Consider the following 19,125-nt stretch of genomic DNA (forward strand, 5'->3'; position numbering starts at 1 on the left):
TTGTAGGATACAGATCGATCCCATTTAGATTTGCAAGTCTAGCTGTCATGTATAGCTTGGGCAGTTCTGGAAGAATAATAAACATCTCAGAAGCAAATGGGATTAAGAACGATGTATTCCAACTCCCATTTTACATTTAAGAAAACAAAACACAGAACTTCGGGTGCACTGGTGGCACAGCGGTTAAACATCGGACTACTAATGGAAAGGTCAGCAGTTCCAACCCATTCCATGGGTGAAAACCCTTGGCAATCTGCTTTCATAAAGACTACAGCCTAAAAAACCCTTTGGGACAGTTTCACTCTATCATATGGGGTTGCTATGAGTTGGAATCAACTCAATGGCCCATAACAACAACAAACCACGAAACGAATTAATTTTAAAGTAAACAGCAGAATTTAGGCCCCGATTTTCCCACTCTCCCAGCCTACCTCACACCTCTTTACAGTGTTATGGATTGGACTGTAATTAACTTTAGCAGCTGGTGGGGTAATCAGCTAAAAAAGAGTAGCTTCTGTTTTCAAAAACATTCAGTCTCACGGAACTCCCTTTCTAATGAATTCTTTGAAACCTTTACCAACATTCTAGTATCCTCAGGTAATACAGAGCATTTCTTAGATGTTACATCCCCACAAGCTTTCCTCAGAAGTTTTTTAAAGTTCATGTGGTGTGAAAATCATTTTCATTTAAATAATATTGCTTTAAGCTTTCGAATACATTTATTCCAAAATGTGTCCTCTTTAGAGATGGAAAATAGGCTTTTATTTTCATCATTATAATTCATGCATTTTCCAAAGTTCCTACAATGAACATATTTTATAATTAGAAAAAATTTTTTTGAAAAAGAGCAGAACTACCCAGTTATACAACAATATTTACTGAACATCTATTTTGTGCCACAGACTATAACAGAACAGTCAATGGAATAGATAAGACCACTGCCCTCACTCAACTGGCAGACAGACAATAAGCAGAGAAACAAAATACTTTCAGATTTTGATGAGAATTAGGAAAAAATAAGGAGCCCTTGTGTTGCAACGATTAAGGGCTCCACTGCTAACCAAAACGTTGGCGATTCAAACGTACCCACTGGCTTCACAGGAGAAAGACCTGGCAATCTGTTCCCTTAGAGATTACAGCCTACAGGGCCCATTGGGGCAGTTCTACTCTGTCACAGGGGGTCACTATGAGTCAAAATTGACTCAATGGCACCTAACAACCACAACAACATCAGGAAGAAAATAAATAAAATTTATGGATAGAGAATGGCAGGGAAGATTACACATGGCATGCAAGGAAGGCATCCCTGAGCATATAAAGCTTAGGTTGAAAACTGAAGAATAAAAACTCCAAAAGGGAGTTGCAGGCAAAGAGAACACCTAGAGCAAAGAACCTGGTCAAAGAAGGATTTGGCTTATTCTAAAAGAAAAGCCACAGTTGTTGTGGAGCCAACTCCAACTTATGGGGACCCCATGTGTGTCGGAGTAGAACTCTGCTCCGCAGGGTTTGCAGTGGCTGGCTTTTCAGCAGAAGATCACCAGGACTTTCTTCCGAGGTGTCTCTGGGTAAACTTGAACCTCCAACTTTTCAGTTTTCAGCCAAGCACATTAACCGCTTGCACCACCCAGGGACTCAGGACTAAAAGAAGGGCCCTGTAACTGGAGAAGCGTGAAGGGTTGGGGCACTTACTAAAGTAGGCAGAAGCCAGACCCTTCAGGGGCCCATGAGCCATAAAATGGAGTTTTGGTTTTATGTTATTCTAGGTTTAAACAGAAGTTACCGGAGTACTTTTTTTCCTGAATTTTATTTATATTATTGTTATTGTTGAGAATGTTACTGAATGTTTTTATGAAAACCAATGACATGACCTAATTTATGTGATTCAAAGGCTTGACCACTGCATAGAGAATGGGTTGTACAGCAAGTCCCTCAGGAGGCCTTTGTAGTGATCCAGAGAAACAATAATGGTAGCTTGAATCAGGGGGTGGCAGGGAAGAGAGAGAAAAAATGCACCAAGACATATTTTAAAAATAGAGCCGGTAGGAGCTGCAGCTGAATTGAGTATGAAGGATAAGGGAAAGGGAGGAGACGGGATGTTAAAACAAGCAGAAGGGAAAAAAAGAAAGATCTCAACCATCCACACTTCCAGCAATGAGATGGTCAAATAGGAGTTTGCCTATAAATTAGCATTTGAGGAAAATCCACAAAGCTATGTGGAGAAAAAAAAAAAAAACTTCTATAGGTTCCTTGAATTGGTCATTAACACTGAACTATGTTGTTGCTGTTGTTAAGTGCCGTGGACTCAGTTTTGACTCATACGGATCTGATGTACAAGAGAACGATACACTTACCGGTTCTGCACTATAAAATAATATCAACACTCAAAATTAATATTATACACTTAGAGTTTTGATAAAATGTTTTGTTGTAACTTCTGAGACTAGATAACTTGAGTCCCTCAGTTATAAAAAGTTCTCCTTCTTGTCACTTGGCCACTTAGGAGTCAGTGTGCCATGTAAACTAACGACCACAACATTAGAAACATTCTACAAAAAGACAAAGACAAAGAAAATAAAGACTTATGTATCAATTGCTACATATAGGGTCTGGGGGTGGGGGGATGGGAAACTGTTGTAGAGAAATTCTGAATGATCCTAATCCTAAATGAGGACAGTACGGAGTCATTTTGAAAATAAGAGATTTTTTGTGAAATCTGCTTTCAGCTGTTCTTCATGGATATACAGTTGTTTGAAACTTAATAGGATCCCCTAGGAAGATGTATACAAAGGCTGAGTGAAAGCACATAGAAGAGGGAGCTCATAGAGCAGGGCTATATCCAGAAGCATCTGGAAGTAAGGGCTGGCAATCTACTTCCAAAAAATCAGCCATTGAAAACCCTATGGAGCACAGTTCAACAGTGAAAGAAATGGGGTTGCCATGAGTCAGAGTCTCCTCTGATATAGATATTGAAATTAATATAGATATAGATATACAGACAAATCACAAAATAGATATATACATTTATATCACTATATATACATATATATCATACTTAGGAGAATAGGCACACACATAAATATGTCAAAATCGACTCAATGGCACACAACAACAGCAACGTATCTCTCGCTCTCTCTATATATCTTTTTTTAGGAGAACACACACACGTATATATACCTTTATCTACAGATAAATGATAGATAGACAAATGATAGATTAGATGATAGATATAGATGGATAGATTACATAGATAGACAGACAGACGGACAGATAGATGATAGATATAGATAGATGATAGATAGACAGACAGATGATAGATAGATGATAGATAGATAGATAGATGATAGATAGATAGATGATAGATAGATAGATAGATAGATAGATGATAGATAGATGATGATAGATAGATAGATAGATAGATAGATAGATAGATAGATAGATAGATAGATAGATAGATAGATAGATAGATAGATAGATAGATAGATAGATGATAGATAGATAGATAGATAGATAGATAGATAGATAGATAGATAGATAGATAGATAGATAGATAGATAGATAGATAGATAGATAGATAGATAGATAGATAGATAGATAGATAGATAGATAGATAGATGATAGAGAGAGAGATTAGATAGATAGATTAGATAGATAGACAGATATGGATAGATGGATGGACGGATGGACGGACGGACGGATGGACGGGTGGACGGACAGACAAACAGATAGATAGATAGGTATTCTACTAAGTGTAAACTCTAATATAATTTTCAAATACCTCTAAAACACTCCCCTTCAATAGCTTATCATATCTGACCAAAAATTTAACTTAGCAGCAATGAAAATATGAAAGAGCAAAAAAGCAAGCCAGGACAATATTTCAGTAATAAAGAACGAGTAGCAAATAATAACATAAGCCTTTGTTTTCTTTCCCAAGATGCCTTAAATATGTATCTGGGTCCCTATCTGTCTTTACACTGTTATTCAGTATTTGCTGGTCTTTTACAGCTCACAGACACATGAAAATCTTCAAAACCCCCAACAACTCCAGCACCATTGCTGGCTTCATCCTCCTGGGGCTTCCCTTGCCCCAAGGAGGGCCAGACTCTACTCTTTGTGCTCTTCTTTCTTATCTACCTCCTGACCCTCATGGGGAACGGTTATATCATCTGTGCTGTGTGCTGGGATCGGAGATTCCACATGCCCATGCACATCCTACTCGCCAACTTCTCCTTCCTGGAGATCTGCTATGTCACCTCCACTGTCCCCAGTATGTTGGCCAGCTTCCTCTCTGAGACGAAGGTCATTTCCTTCTCTGGGTGCTTTCTGCAGTTTCTTTTCTCCCTCCAGTCTACAGAATGCTTTTTCTTAGCAGTTATGGCATTTGATCGATACCTTGCCATCTGCCAGCCATTGCATTACCACACTGTTATGACTCGACATCTCTGCACTAATCTTGTGGTCAGCTGTGGGATACTTGGTTTCCTTTCGTTCCCTGTCCCTATCATCATCATCTCCCAGATGTCCTTCTGTGGATCTAGGATTATAGATCATTTCCTGTGTGACCCGGGTCCTCTGTTAGCACTCACCTGTTCCAGAGCCCTGGTGATGGAGTTCCTCTGGATGATTTTAAGTTCTCTACTCTTATTTATTCCTTTCCTCTCTATCATGGGGTTCTACGCTCTGGTCCTGAGAGCAGTATTGAGGGTCCCTTCAGCAGCTGGATGAGGAAAGGCCTTCTCCACCTGTGGATCCCATTTGGCTGTGGTTTCACTCTTCTATGGTTCAGTGATGGTCATGTATCTGAGCCCAACATCCAAGTATGAATCTGGAATGCAGAAGATTGTGACCCTGTTTTATTCGGTGGGAACCCCACTCATTAATCCTGTGATCTATAGTCTGAGGAACAATGATATGAAACATGCCCTGCAGAAATTTCTTGGAACATAAAAAGTAAAACCTTGGCACCACCTCCAATATATATTAAGGGAATGAATGAATACTAGTATGTAATCTGTTATTAATGTATAAAAAATATAAAATTGTGTGTGTTAAAAAAAAAAAAGATAAATGATCTTTCAAATGAGGGACAAGACACCTAACAGAGGTTGCATCTGGGAAGAGAGGATGTCTTGGATACAAGGGAAGAAAAAGACTTACTCTCACTGTGTATATATTGATATCTTTTGAATTTTGTACCACATACGATATTCTATAAGGAAGAAGAAGGTGGAGGAGGGAAAGAAGAAAAATGATGTGTCTACTAGTAAGTTTTCTGAGAATTGAGACAATTCCTGGTTTGTTGGGGAATCTAGGAAGTAGGCTAATGGAAAAATGAAGGCACCAGGACCTGAGAACCCACACACATTTCACCCAACTTGTTGGTTTTGGAGAAAGTGGGAATGACTTTGTCCTCTGAGAATATGTGGAACAAAATTAACTACGATAAAGTTATAAGTGCTCTGTTTTCAGAATTGTTATTTTTCATCTTCTTTGTTCATTAAAAAATAATTAATGAACACTTTTGATAAGTCAGGTGCTGAGCAAGAAAATGAATCCAATAAAGTGGATAAGTCACAGTCTAGGCTGAGAAAAAATTAAATTGTATGTGCAGAGTATGAAGAGGTGAGGTGCGAGAGAGCAGGAAAGTGAAATATTGAAGCAGAGCTCATTGCAGCTCGTGGTCTATGTGTTTACCTGAAGATAAAGATCAGGAATATCCCTAGAAAGGGTCTATGAAGCACTTCAAGAAAGCCTGTCTGATGTTTTACAATTGGCAGATGAGGCTGCCTGGCAGTTTGAATCTACCCAGAGGTGATGCAGAAAAACGTTCTGGCAATCTACTTCTGAAAGATCACAAACATTGAAAACCCTATGGAGTGCAGTTCTACTCTGACACACATGGGGTTCCCATGAGTAAGAGTTGACTCCATGGCTACAGTTTTTCTTTTGTTTTATTTTATGGGCAAAGGAAATCTGGCTTTAAAATGTCATAAAAATTAATATTGAAAATACATTGAAAAGAGAAAAGAACATGTGAAAATAAAAGTAGATTACTTCATGATTAAGGTACAAAAATTGCTCTTTGAGAGACATGAAACTTAGAACAACACATCTGGTGCTGATTTCGCTTACAGTAGGAGCACTGACAGCTGGATACTGCTTCAGGTGCTTGCCTGCCCTTTCCATTAAGCAGATAGCTTCTTTTATCTCAAAGTGTAGGTCAGTTTTTTCCACTCAATACATACTTCAATATAGTGATTACTTTTTACAGTGAAAATGTCTTAATATATTTTTCTTATTGTTAACACAAAACTGGCTCATTGTAAATTTTTTTAAACAATAGAGAAAAGTATAAAGAAGTACAAATTGCTCAAAATTCCTCTGTGCTAAATACTATTAAATTTTAGGTGACCATCTCCTGAGATCTATCTATCTGCACACCTGAATTTAGAGACTATCTGAAGAATGGATTTGATGCATTCAACACTAGTGACCGAAGACCAGATGAGTTGTAGCATGACATCAAGGACATCATCCATGAAGAAAGCAAGAGGTCATTCAAAAGACAGGAAAGAAAGAAAAGATCAAGATGGATGTCAGAGGAGACTCTGAAACTTGCACTCGAATGTCAAGCAGCTAAAGCAAAAGGAAGAATTGACGAAGTAAAAGAACTGAACAGAAGATTTCAACGGGAAGCTCGAGAAGACAAAGTAAAGTATTATAATGACATGTGCAAAAGCTGGAGATGGAAAACCAAAAGAGAAGAACACGCTTGGCGTTTCTCAAGCTGAAAGAACTGAAGAAAAAATTCAAGCCTCACCTTGCAATAGTAAAGGATTCTATGGGGAAAACATTAAACGACACTGGAAGCATCAAAAGAAGATGGAGGGAATACGCAGAGGCATTATACCAAAAAGAATTAGTTGATATTCAACCATTTCAAGAGGTGGCATATGATTAGGAGCCAATGGTACTGAAGGAAGAAGTCCAAGCTGCTCTGAAGGCATTGGCAAAAAATAAAGCTCCAGGAATTGATGGAATATCAACTGAGATGTTTCAACAAACAGATGCAGCACTGGAGGTGCTCACTTGTCTATGCCAAGAAATATGGAAGACAGCTTCCTGGCCAACTGACTGGAAGAAATCCATATTTATACCTATTCCCGAGAAAGGTGATCCAACCAAATCTGGAAATTATAGAACAATATCATTAATATCACACACAAGCAAAATTTTGGTGACGATCATTCAGATATGGCTGCAGCAGTATATCGACAGGAAACTGCCAGAAATTCAGGCTGGTTTCAGAAGAGGACGTGGAACAAGAGATATCATTGCAGATGTCAGATGGATCCTGGCTGAAAGCAGAGAATACCAGAAAGATGTTTACCTGTGTTTTATTGACTATGCAAAGGTATTCGACTGTGTGGATCATAACAAATTATGGATAAAATTGCAAAGAATGGGAATTCCAGGACACTTAATCGTGCTCGTGAGGAATCTGTACATAGATCAAGAGGCAGCTGTTCGTACAGAACAAGGGGATACTGATTGGTTTAAAGTCAGGAATGGTGTGCGTCAGGATTGTATCTTTTCACCGTACCTATTCAATCTGTATGCTGAGCAAATAATCCGAGAAGCTGGACTATATGAAGAAGAACGGGGCATCAGGATTGAAGAAGATTCATTAACAACCTGCATTATGCAGATGATACAACCTTCCTTGCTGAAAGTGAAGAGGACTTGAAACACTTACTGATGAAGATCAAAGACCACAGCCTTCAGTATGGATTGCACCTCAACATAAAGAAAGCAAAAATCCTCACAACTGAACCAATGAGCAACATCATGATAAACAGAGAAAAGATTGAAGTTGTCAGGGATTTCATTTTACCTGGATCCGCAATCAACAACCACGGAAGCAGGAGTCAAGAAATCAAAAGACGCAATGCGTTGGATAAATCTGCTGTAAGGACCTCTTTAAAGTCTTGAAAAGCAAAGATGTCACCTTAAAGACTAAGGTGTGCCTGACCCAAGACATGGTATTTTCAATCACATCATATGCATGTGAAAGCTGGACAATGAATAAGGAAGTCCGATGAAGAATTGACGCCTTTGAATTGTGGTGTTGGCAAAGAATATTGAATATCCCAAAGACTGCCAAAAGAATGAACAAATCCGTCTTGGATGAAGTACAACCAGAATGCTCCTTAGAAGCAAGGATGGCGAGACTGCATCTTACATACTTTGGACATGTTGTCAGGAAGGATCAGTCCCTGGAGAAGGGCATCACGTTTGGTAGAGTACAGGGTCAGTGGAATAGAGGAAGACGCTGAATGAGGTGGATTGACACAGTGGCTGCAACAATGAGCAGGGGTTTGGGGACCATGGTTTCAGGGGACATCTAAGTCAATTGGCATAGTAAAATCTATTACAAAAACATTCGACATCCCAACTTGTAGAGAGGTGTCTGGGGTCTTAAACGCTAGCAAGCAGCCATCTAAGATGCATCAATTGGTCTCAAGCCACCTGGATCAAAGGAGAATGAAGAACGCCAAGGACACAAGCATAATGATTGTAAGGATGGCTCAGGACAAGGCAGTGTTTCATTCTGTTGTGCATAGGGACGCTAGGAGTTGGAACCAACTCGACGGTACCTAACGACAACAACAACAACAAAACATATTAGATATATGTATAAAGGCCTGGCAGTGCAGTGGTTAAGCACCAGGCTGCTACCAAAAGGTCGGTGGCTCAAAACCACCAGCCACTCACAGGACAAAAGATGTGCTAGTCTGCTTCCGTGAAGATTCACAGACTTGGAAACCCTATGGGGCAGTTCTACTCCATCCTACAGGGTCACTATGAGTCAGAATCAGCTCAATGACAGTGCGTATGGTTTTGGTTTACCGCATATATCTATATTTACCTATATGATCACAGCAGACATGATGTTTCTACAGAAGCCACCCTTCATTTTTTCCTCTTATCTCCCTTCCTCCACTCCTTCTCTTCTGTCTCCACAACCACCTCACACTCTAGCTAGATAAACAGTATCAATAATTAATAGCCCTCATCATCTTCCATGGGCATATAATTTCACACGTATATACATATACACACACATTTCACACGCATATATTTACACACTCATGCACACATATACACTTATACACATACGGATTCACATAAATTTGGATTTTGCAAATTGTCTTAAAATATGGAAACTTCCTATCAGAATAAACTGAATGCTTCAAAGGCCAGCGTAGCAGGGGCGGGGGTTTGGGGACCATGGTTTCAGGGGACATCCAAGTCAACTGGCATAGTAAAATCTATTATGAAAACATTCAACATCCCACCTTGTAGAGAGGTGCCTGGAGTCTTAAACGCTAGCAAGCAGCCATCTAAAATGCCTCAACTGGTTTTCAAACCACCTGGATCAAAGGAGAATGAAGAACACGACAGACACAAGGTAATTACGAGCCCAAGAGACAGAAAAGGCTACATAAACCAGAAACTACATCAGTCTGAGACCAGAAGAGCTAGATGGTGCCCAGCTACAACAGATGACTGCCCTAACAGGGACCACAACAGAGAACCCCTGAGGGAGCAGGAGAGCAGTAGGATGCAGGCCCTAAATTCTCTTTAAAAGACCAGACTTAATGGTCTGACTGAGACTAGAAGGACCCTGGTGATCATGGCCCCCAGACCTTCTGTAGGCCCAGGACAGGAACCATTCCCAAAGCCAACTCTTCAGACAGAGATTGGACTGGATAATGGATTGGAGAGGGATGCTGGTGAGGAATGAGCTTCTTCTATCCAGTGGACACTTGAAACTATGTTGGCATCTCTTTTCTGGAGGGGAGATGAGAAGGTAGAGGGGGTTAGAAGCTGGCTTAACGCACATGAAAAGAGAGAGTGGAGGGAGAGAGTGGGTTGTCTCATTAGAGGGAGAGCAATTGAGAGCATGTAGCAAGGTGTATATAAGTTTTTATGTGAAAGACTGACTTGACTTGTAAACTTTCGCTTAAAGCACAATAAAAATTTTTAAAAATATGGAAGTTTCCATGCTATAATGTAAATTTCTCAACCTTGTTTTTTTCTCCCTTAACATTCCATTGATGGATTCCTTCAGAGTCAAATGGTATAGATTTTAACTCATTCCTCTTATTAGCTATTTAATAGTTCCTTTACCCACTATTCCCTATTTAAATGTATTAACTTCTTTTTTGTCCTTTTGTCCCTAGGAACAATGATGGAATACACATGCGTATATAAATATATGTGTGTGTATGTGTGTGTGTATATATATATATATACTTGCATTTTTATTTTATAGGATAGATTCTCAATGTATTTCTGGGTCAAAGGCCAATGCATGTAATAAATATTATCAGATTACCTTCACTCGAGGCAGGACACATTCACATTTCCACCAACAATATGTGTATCATTGCTTTAAATTCTGCCACCTGGTAGGCCAGAAGAAATAGCGTATTGCTTATGTCATTGACACTTCTTTTACTAGTGATAATGTTGAGAATTTTTTTCCTATGTCTTTGACCATTGGAATTACCACTGCTACAATTTTTCCTCTAATATCTTTATCTATTTTTAAATTGTTTATATTTTTCCTAAGAAATCTTTTATATTTTAGAGATAAACCCTTTATCTGTCATACGTATAAAAATTTTTCTCTAATCCATCATTCACCTTTTGATTTTGTTTGTGGTATTTTTACGAAAATTTGATTACATGTACAGAACTTTTTTATACTAGAAGTTAGAGATTTATAAAGACTAAAGACAGGTCAATTTGGATCAGCAGAAGAGGATTATACTTAAATGTCCCTCTTCACCAAAACAGGAATTGTTGGTACCACTGGGTTATAAAAAGGCAATTCATGAGTTTGGTTAATTCTCATTCCAAAAAAGACATGAGGGCAAAATTCAGACCCTTGTCAAGTAGGCTATGGACAAAAGGGTTTGAGATTGGTGTCACTACAGAGTGTATTCCATTGATAATGTAGTAAATACCTGCCTTTTTTAAGTACACCTTCAAATGTGGGACTCAGGGGATGGAATACATATTCTATGATGGGGATGATGGCTCAGGACAGAGTTAGCAGTTGGTTCGTGACACACAGAAAGTGAACAATAATATTAGAAAAAGATGAAAATGACAAGTGTATAAGGACACCAATGAGGGATCAGGGGGACACCAGTATGCCAAGAGCCACTCAGTCATGACAGTAGGGTAATGGAGAAGTTCTGATAATATTCAAAGTAAAATTTCAGTACAAACTCAATTTTTTTTCAGCCTTAATTGACTGATGATGAAAATGCTCAACAAGTTTCATATTCAAATTTTTTTCCAGAAGTACAAGAAAATCCTCTAAGAAGGCTAAAAAGGCAAAAGACAGCCAGAAGAGGAGAGGAAAGGAAGGGGGAAGAGAGGAAGGAAGGGAAGGAGGAAAAGAAAGAAGAAAGATACCAGAAGAGAAGGAAGGAAAGCAAAGAGGACGGGAGGGAAAGAGAAAGTCTCTTGTGAGCACACATACAAACACAGAAGAAGGGAAGGAGGAAGGAAGACTTAGCCAAAGCAACAGTGTAATTTAAAAACAGAAAATGAGGATGGCAAACCTGATACCAGAAGAGAACATTTAAAAAGAAAAAAAAAAAAAGTGGTATCATTCTGTAGTTGTTGATAGTCCTGAGCTAACCATTCATACAGACATTCTAGGAAGAAGATCTGGAACTACCCAACAAGGGAGCTCACCTGAAATCACTTGGCTGCAGAAAATGATAGCCAGAATGGGGTGAAGTCTCCCACACATTTCCTACTAGAAAATGGTTTTGATTCCGAGAAATGACTTCCACTGCGTGGTATCAGAAAATGTGAGCAGCAGGGCAATTTTTGCAGTTCTGCTTCTAAGAGAAGTGGTAAAAAGCTTCTGCTCACCAGTAGGGAGTGTCAGCCAAACTGTGGCCTTAGAAGGCAATATCATCTTCTGACACTTCTTTCCATACTAGAAATACTGATATCCATACTGATATCCAATTAGGGGAAAGAATCAGTGATGTATCTGATGAATCCATTATTCCTGCAACACCTTCACGCATACTCCGGATATGAATCTATACATCCTGGTGTGTTATGGTGCTGTATAAACTTCTGCCTTTGAGGAAGAAAAAAAGGAAGAGAGAAATAAAGGAAGTTATGAAAAAAGGGACAAAGGTCTGATCAAGTGATTTTTAAGAAGGGGATTGCTGCTATCAATAATGTGTACTTCAAGTTTCTGAGTATGTATATTCCTGAAAATTTGGCTATAAAGCAAACTTCTTTAAATTACATTTCTTTAAATTGATTCACCTCACTAAGTGAAAATGAATTCTCTTATGGATTGAATTGTGTCCCGAAAAATGTGTGTCTACACTTGGCTAGGCCATGATTCCCAGTGTCTTGGTCATCTAGTGCTGCTATAACAGAAATACCACAAGTGCACGGCTTTAACAAAGAGAAGTTTCTTTTCTCACAGGAAAGTAGGCTAAATGTCTAAATTAAGGTTGTCAGCTTCAGGGGAAGGTCTTCTCTCTCTATTAGCTCTGGAGGAATGTCCTTGTCCTCAACCTTCCCCTGGTCAAAAGTTGCTCAGGCACAGGGACCCCAGGTCCAAAGGACATGTTCTGCTCCTCGCACTGCTTTCTTGGTGGTATAAAGTCACCAACTCTATGCTGGCTTCCCTTTGCTTTTATCTCTTGAGGGATTAAATGTGCTGCAGGCCACACTCCAGGGAAACTCCCTTTACACTGGATCAGGGAGGTGACCTGGGTAAGGGGGCTGTTACAATCCACCCTAATCCTTTTTAGCAAAAAATTAAAATCACAAATTGGGGGACAACCACACAATACTGAGAATGATGGCCTAATCAAATTGACATATATTTTGGGGGGACACAATTCAATCCATGACATCCAGTATTCAGAGGTTGCCTACCATTTTGTCATCTGATATGGTTTTCCTGTATGTTGTAAATCCTACCTCTGTGATGTTAATAAGGCAAGATTAGAGGCAGTTATGTTAATGAGGCAGGACTCAATCTATAAGATTAGGTTGTATCTTGAATCAATCTCTTTTGAGATAGAAATCAGAGAAGGAAGGAGAGACGGGGGTCCTCATGCCACCAAGCAAAAAGAGCCAAGAGCCTGTGCATCTTTTGGACCCACAGTCCCTATGCTGAGAAGCTCCTAGACCAGGGAGAGCTTGATGACAAGGATCTTCCCTCAGAGCCAAAAAGAGAGAAAGCCTTCCCTTGGATCTGACACCCTGATTGCAGACATCTAGCCTCCTAGACTCTGAGAGAATAGATCTCTGTTTGTTAAAGCCATCCACTTGTGGTATGTCTGTTATAGTAGCACTAGATAACTGAGACAGACTCCTACAACAGCAAATATGATCTTAACAAATAATTCAGAAAAAGCTCATTTTATGAAATAATAACAATAAAACTCCCTTCCAAAATATTAATGCTAATTTCAGCTCTGAAATCTCTTGTGGCTTGGGAATACACTTGCCTGTATTGCTCTGTTTTACCTACATATATTTATTCAAAATGTATGACAGTGGAAGATATATAGTAGATGTTGAGTAAGAACTTGTTTCATTTCCAGGATAGCTATGCACAGGGCCAGGAAAACTGTCTTCCTGAGGTCTCCTGCTTCAATGCTGTTATGGCTAAATGGATTTCCTGAAAGACCTTCCTTTTTTTGTTTGTTTGTCTTGTTGTTTTGTTTTGTTTTTATGTTTATTAGAAAGAAAAGTGGGACAATTGGCAACAGTCAAAAAAAGTCTCTAGTTAGTAGCATGCTGTCAATGTGAGTTTAATGATTTTGATAATTATATTGTGCCTATTGAAGATGTTCATATTTGGGGAGTCTCAGCGGAAAACATATGTGAATTCTTTGTACTCCTTTTTCATGTTTTTGTAAGTTTGAAATTATTTCAAAATGAAAGCTTAAAAATCACACCTCCCACCCATCATCTCTTCTTTCTGGAAAATCAGAAGAGGTCCTGTCCCCAAAACCACTCACTAGAGTTCCAGTGAATAGCTTCCTGTATCTCAGCCATCTCAGCCTGTGTCACTTTGACAGATTTTTCCCTTAGATAGCTGGCAGGCACACTGACTGAGCTTAAAAAATTGATTGATTATATCTCATGCCAACCCTGAAAAGTTTGGGACCGTAAAAGTTAACTTCTTCTGGAAAGGAAAACAAACGCAGAAGGCATCAATGTCTCCAGAGAAGGCAGGCCCCAGAGGAAGGGAAGAATCAGCAAGAAACAATCTCCTGACACCATTCTCCTTCTAGAAGTGGTAAATTGGTCCTCATGGAGCAGGGAAATAGGTCTCACTCCCTGGAGGTTAGGCTTATAATCCTTCCATCCTCCAACAAACACCAGAAAGCTTCGCCCCAAACCTATTGCTACTCCTTTGCTCTTTGATGGTTGTTGTAGAGGAGAACACCTCTCCGTTCCAGAAAGATCAGAAACTGTAGGAGAAACTTCAGGTTTGGATTCATTTCCCTCTTGCCCAGAAAATGACATTGTGTAATACTTAGAGGACAAGATAACTCTAATAAAAAAAAAAAAAGAGAGAGAGAGCTGGAAAAAACTACTGCTCTCTAAAAAGGCACCTACTTACTTTGCTTCAGCTATACATGCTACAGCTGTCAATTCCTAAGCATTAGTATTTGTCAGACCTAGAGAAGGGACTTCCACAAATGTTACCTCATTCAGAGTGCTCAGCTCTTTGATGAAAGGGTTACAGGTGCATTTTACAGTCAGAAAAATTGGGTAATAATTAATATAATTGTCTTGACCAAGTTCTCACAGTTGGTAAAGTATGAGTTGTAATTCAAACCCTAGGATCCTTACTCCTAATCCATTGCTTCTCTATTACATCTTAGCTGCCTACCATTTATCACAAATAAGAAAATTGTTGTTCATTTCAAGGGCTTTGCAAAATGGGATGGATGTGACCAAACGTCCAGATCAAATGAAATAGATGCTTATGCTGGTGTGAGAGAGGGCACAGCAATAATGCTTCTAATAACTGTGCCTTCTTGGACTAGCCTTAGGGAAAAAGTAAAAATCAGAGAAACATCTCTCTCTCATTTAGAGCACAGGATCTGCCTCACTTGGGTCTGATCTATCCCAACCTTCCTGAGATATAATGGGAGGCGGGTTAGAGTTTGTTTTGTTTTGTTTTGCTTTGCTTTGCACATAAACTCGTTCTGAGCAGCCTATGTACATTAACACAGCTCTAACACCACTGTACCCATATTCTCACTCCCTCTGCACAGCATCTTCTGTGCTGGTTCAGGAAACTTTGGCTACCACATAACAGCTCCTGCATAGACTTCTTCTGGGTAAACACCACAGTTGATCTCTGTACAGTGGAGCTAAGTAGTAAAAGGTGAGCAAAAATAGTATTGTTAGAAATAGTTTTCTGACCCACTATTAATTTAGTTAGGTCAAATGTAATAGGCTGTGGGTACACAGAGAATCATTTTTCACACCTTGTTTTCTAGGGCAGATTTTTGAGACTCTCAAAGCTGGAGAATTACCCCAAGGGGGAACTGGCCTGGATCTTGTGGCTTTGATTATAAGTGACAAATTCTCCAACCAATGTTTTTGTCTGAGAGATAAATGTAACTAAAACATCTATGTCTATAAAGCCTTGATTTCGTGTGCAGTTGTCATATATTTGGGTTAAGAATAAGCATTTTATATTGAAAAAGGGTTAAGAATCACATAATCGAACTCTCTTATACTTCGTAAAGTTTGAACGATTCCACTGGAGTGACTAAGCAAGTGTACTGCAATGCTAAACTTAGAATCTCCACCCCACCCCCTCTCCTACTCCTACATCCAGGACTGTGGGGTCCTAATCATCTGTAGCCTCAAGACAGGAAACTATCTAGGGTGGAACATGTTCTACCACCCAGAGCATTCAGTCTCCCATTACTTCCTTTAAATGAAATTCCCCTTAAGCCTGGGTGAACTCTCTAGTAGCCTCAAGTCATTTGGAACCTTTCTTGTGTATGCCAGCCCCTCAAATTTCATCTTACAGGTTTTGTAAAGTTCAAATGAAGTAACTGGTTAAGTATCTATCTACTTACCTATCTCTTTCTCTCCTTCTCTCTCTCTATCTCTCTCTCTCTCTCGTGTATGTATATATATATATACATATACATAGATATGTAGAGAAAGAGTATACTTATTTTCTGTGTTTGTGACAGTGTAGACAATCATCTTTAACAGATATTTACATAATACCTACTTTCTTCCTCAGACTTTGCTGGGCATGGGCATAAACAGTGAGCAAGAAAGCAAAGACCTGATTCAGGAAAGAGCTTGGCTGTTTTTAGAAACAGAAAGAAAGGCCAAAGTTATATTACTGAAGTTTAATATAAGTGTTGGGAAAGGCTATGAGCACATGAGTGTGTCATTGTGTGTGTGGGGGGGTGTGTCTGTATGTAGAGACATATCACGCTGGCTTTGGAAACTCACTTCAGTAACTTAGCTGAAACCTGGCCCAGCAGGTTTGAGTTAGCTCAGTAGAAGAACAGGCTGATTCCAGCTGCTGGCCTATAGAGGCCCCTGCTTTCTAACAAGGCCACTTGCTCAACCAAGGAACTTCCACTGTTCTATAGTCAAATTGATGGTCCTTGCTTTCCTGTCCCTATAAATACATAGAGCAGGAGTGAGCAAATGATGGTTCATGGGTCAAATCTGGCCTGCTGCATGTTTTTATATTACAGCAAGCTAAAAATGCTTTTCCTACATTTTTAAATGGTTGGAAAAATTCATTGGAGAGTAACATTTCATAAAACATTAGACATATATGATGTTAATTTTATGAAATTCAAATCTCAGTGGACATAAATTTTATTAGAATACAGCTATGTTCTTTCATTTAGGTATTATATATGGCTACTTTACCTTACAAAAATGGAGTTGAATTGTTATGACAGGGACTATATGGTCCACAAGCCTAAAATATTTAAGAAAAATTTGCCCACCCCTGGTATAGGACATTACAGGGGTATGGGAGTCCTTCTCTACTGAAACGCAGACCTTGAAGAGTACACTCCAAATATTCACACTTCTCAGTGGGATCATGAGAGCTCAGGGGAAGGTGGGCCCCCTGATACTTTTCACCTAGTCAGTTTTTCTCTAATAAACCCTATTTTGTATGTGCAGAGCTTATATTAGTAGAGCCTGTATGCACATCCCATTTGTATAACACTGTGTGCGTGTGAGAGAATTTGATTGCTAGAACTGTGAGATGTGGTTGGAGATATTTGTTGTTGTTGTTGTTAGGCACCATTGAGTTGATTCCGCTCAGAAGAACCCCATACACAACAGAATGAAATATTGCCTGGTCCTAAGCAACCTTCACAATGCTTACTTTCTTTGAGCCTATTGTTGCAGCCACTGTGTCAGTCCACCTCGTTGAAGGTCTTCCTCTTTTTCACTGACCCTCTAATTTGCCAAGCATGATATTTTTCTCCAGAGACTCGTCCCACCTGATGACATGTCCAAAGTACATGAGATGAAGTCTAGCCATCCTCGCTTCTAAGGTGCATTCTGGCTATACAGATTTGTTTGTTCTACTGGCACTCCATAGCATATTCAGTATGCTTCACCAACACCGTAATTCAAAGGCATCAATTCTTCTTTGGTCTTCTTTACTCATTGTCTACCTTTCACATGCATATAAGGTGATTGAAAATACCATGGCTTGGTGTTAGACACACCTTAGTCCTCAAGGTAACACCTTTGCTTTATAACACTTTGAAGAGATCTTCTGCAGTAGATTTGCAAAATGCGATACGTCATTTGATTTCTTGACTGCTGCTTCAATAGGCATTGATTGTGGATCCAAATAAAATGAAATCCTTTACAACTTCAATATTTTCTCCATTTATGATGATGTTGCTTATAAGTCTAGTTGTGAGGATTTCTTTTTTATTGATGTGTAATCCATACTGAAGGTTGTAGTCTTTGATCTTCATCAGTAAGTGCTTCAAGTTCTCTTCACTTTCAGCAATCAAGATTGAGTCATCTGCGTATCGCAGGTTGTTAGTGAGTCTTCCTCCAGTCCTGATGCCATGTTCTTCCTCATATAGTCCAATTTCTTGAATTATCTGCTCAGCATGCAGATTGAATAAGTGTGGTGAAAAGATACAACCCTGACACATATCTTTTCTGATTTTAAACCACACAGTACCACATTCTTCTGTTCAAATAACTGCCTCTTGGTCTATGTACAGGGTCTACAGGAGCATAACTAAATGTTCTGGAATTTCCATTCATTGCAATGTCATCCATAATTTGTCATGGAGATGTTTATTATGGAATTATTGTGGAGATGTTTAGAGGGGACAAATCAAAAACCAAGGTCTAGATATTTTATTCTAAGGGAGTTCAGAAGCTACCTAAAGTCTATGTACAACAGAGGGAAATGATCTGATTTTCTTTGTTTAAAGCGTCACTTGGGCTCTGGCATGGAGGGCAGTGTGTTGTGAGGTAAGAATGGAAGCCAATTAAGACACTATCACAGTGGTCCATGGGAAAAAAAGATGACTCGAACTAGGGTGGAGGCAGTGTAGCTAGGAGAAGCTTAACCAAAGTTTTGTTAACAAGCATTTCATTTCTGATTGATCAGTGGGAACAAGCAGTTCATAAGCTCAGTTAAGTAATTATGAGGTGAAGATGTGAATTTGGAGGATCTGTGTCTGACCTTGTCATAGATACACAAGAGAGAATCCAAGAGTTGTATCTAAGTCATATGAAGAAGGATTGTTACCTGCATTGAGCCATTTTCCTGAACACAAAAGGCAAAGGGATTTCTTGAACCGTGGCTGTTTTCCAGGATAATAGGATTCAGGTAAAATTTAACATTGTCAGGTGATATATACATATGTATTCTACTAAGAGTAACTCTAATATAAATACCTCTACAGCACTGTACTTGAAGAGCTTATCAGTTCTGACCAAAAGTTTACTTGAGCCCTTAGTGAAAATGTGAATGAGAACAAAAAAGCGAGCTAGGAAATCTCT

General features: G+C 39.2%; 1 pseudogene; it reads left to right on the forward strand.

Annotated features, from left to right (window-relative positions):
* The first annotated feature begins 4,016 nt into the window (after window positions 1-4,016).
* LOC126084538 (olfactory receptor 11G2-like) lies at window positions 4,017-4,947 on the forward strand (annotated as a pseudogene).
* Window positions 4,948-19,125: the final 14,178 nt, after the last annotated feature.

The sequence above is a fragment of the Elephas maximus genome, chromosome 10 (assembly GCF_024166365.1).
Source record: "Elephas maximus indicus isolate mEleMax1 chromosome 10, mEleMax1 primary haplotype, whole genome shotgun sequence".
Taxonomy (NCBI): domain Eukaryota; kingdom Metazoa; phylum Chordata; class Mammalia; order Proboscidea; family Elephantidae; genus Elephas; species Elephas maximus.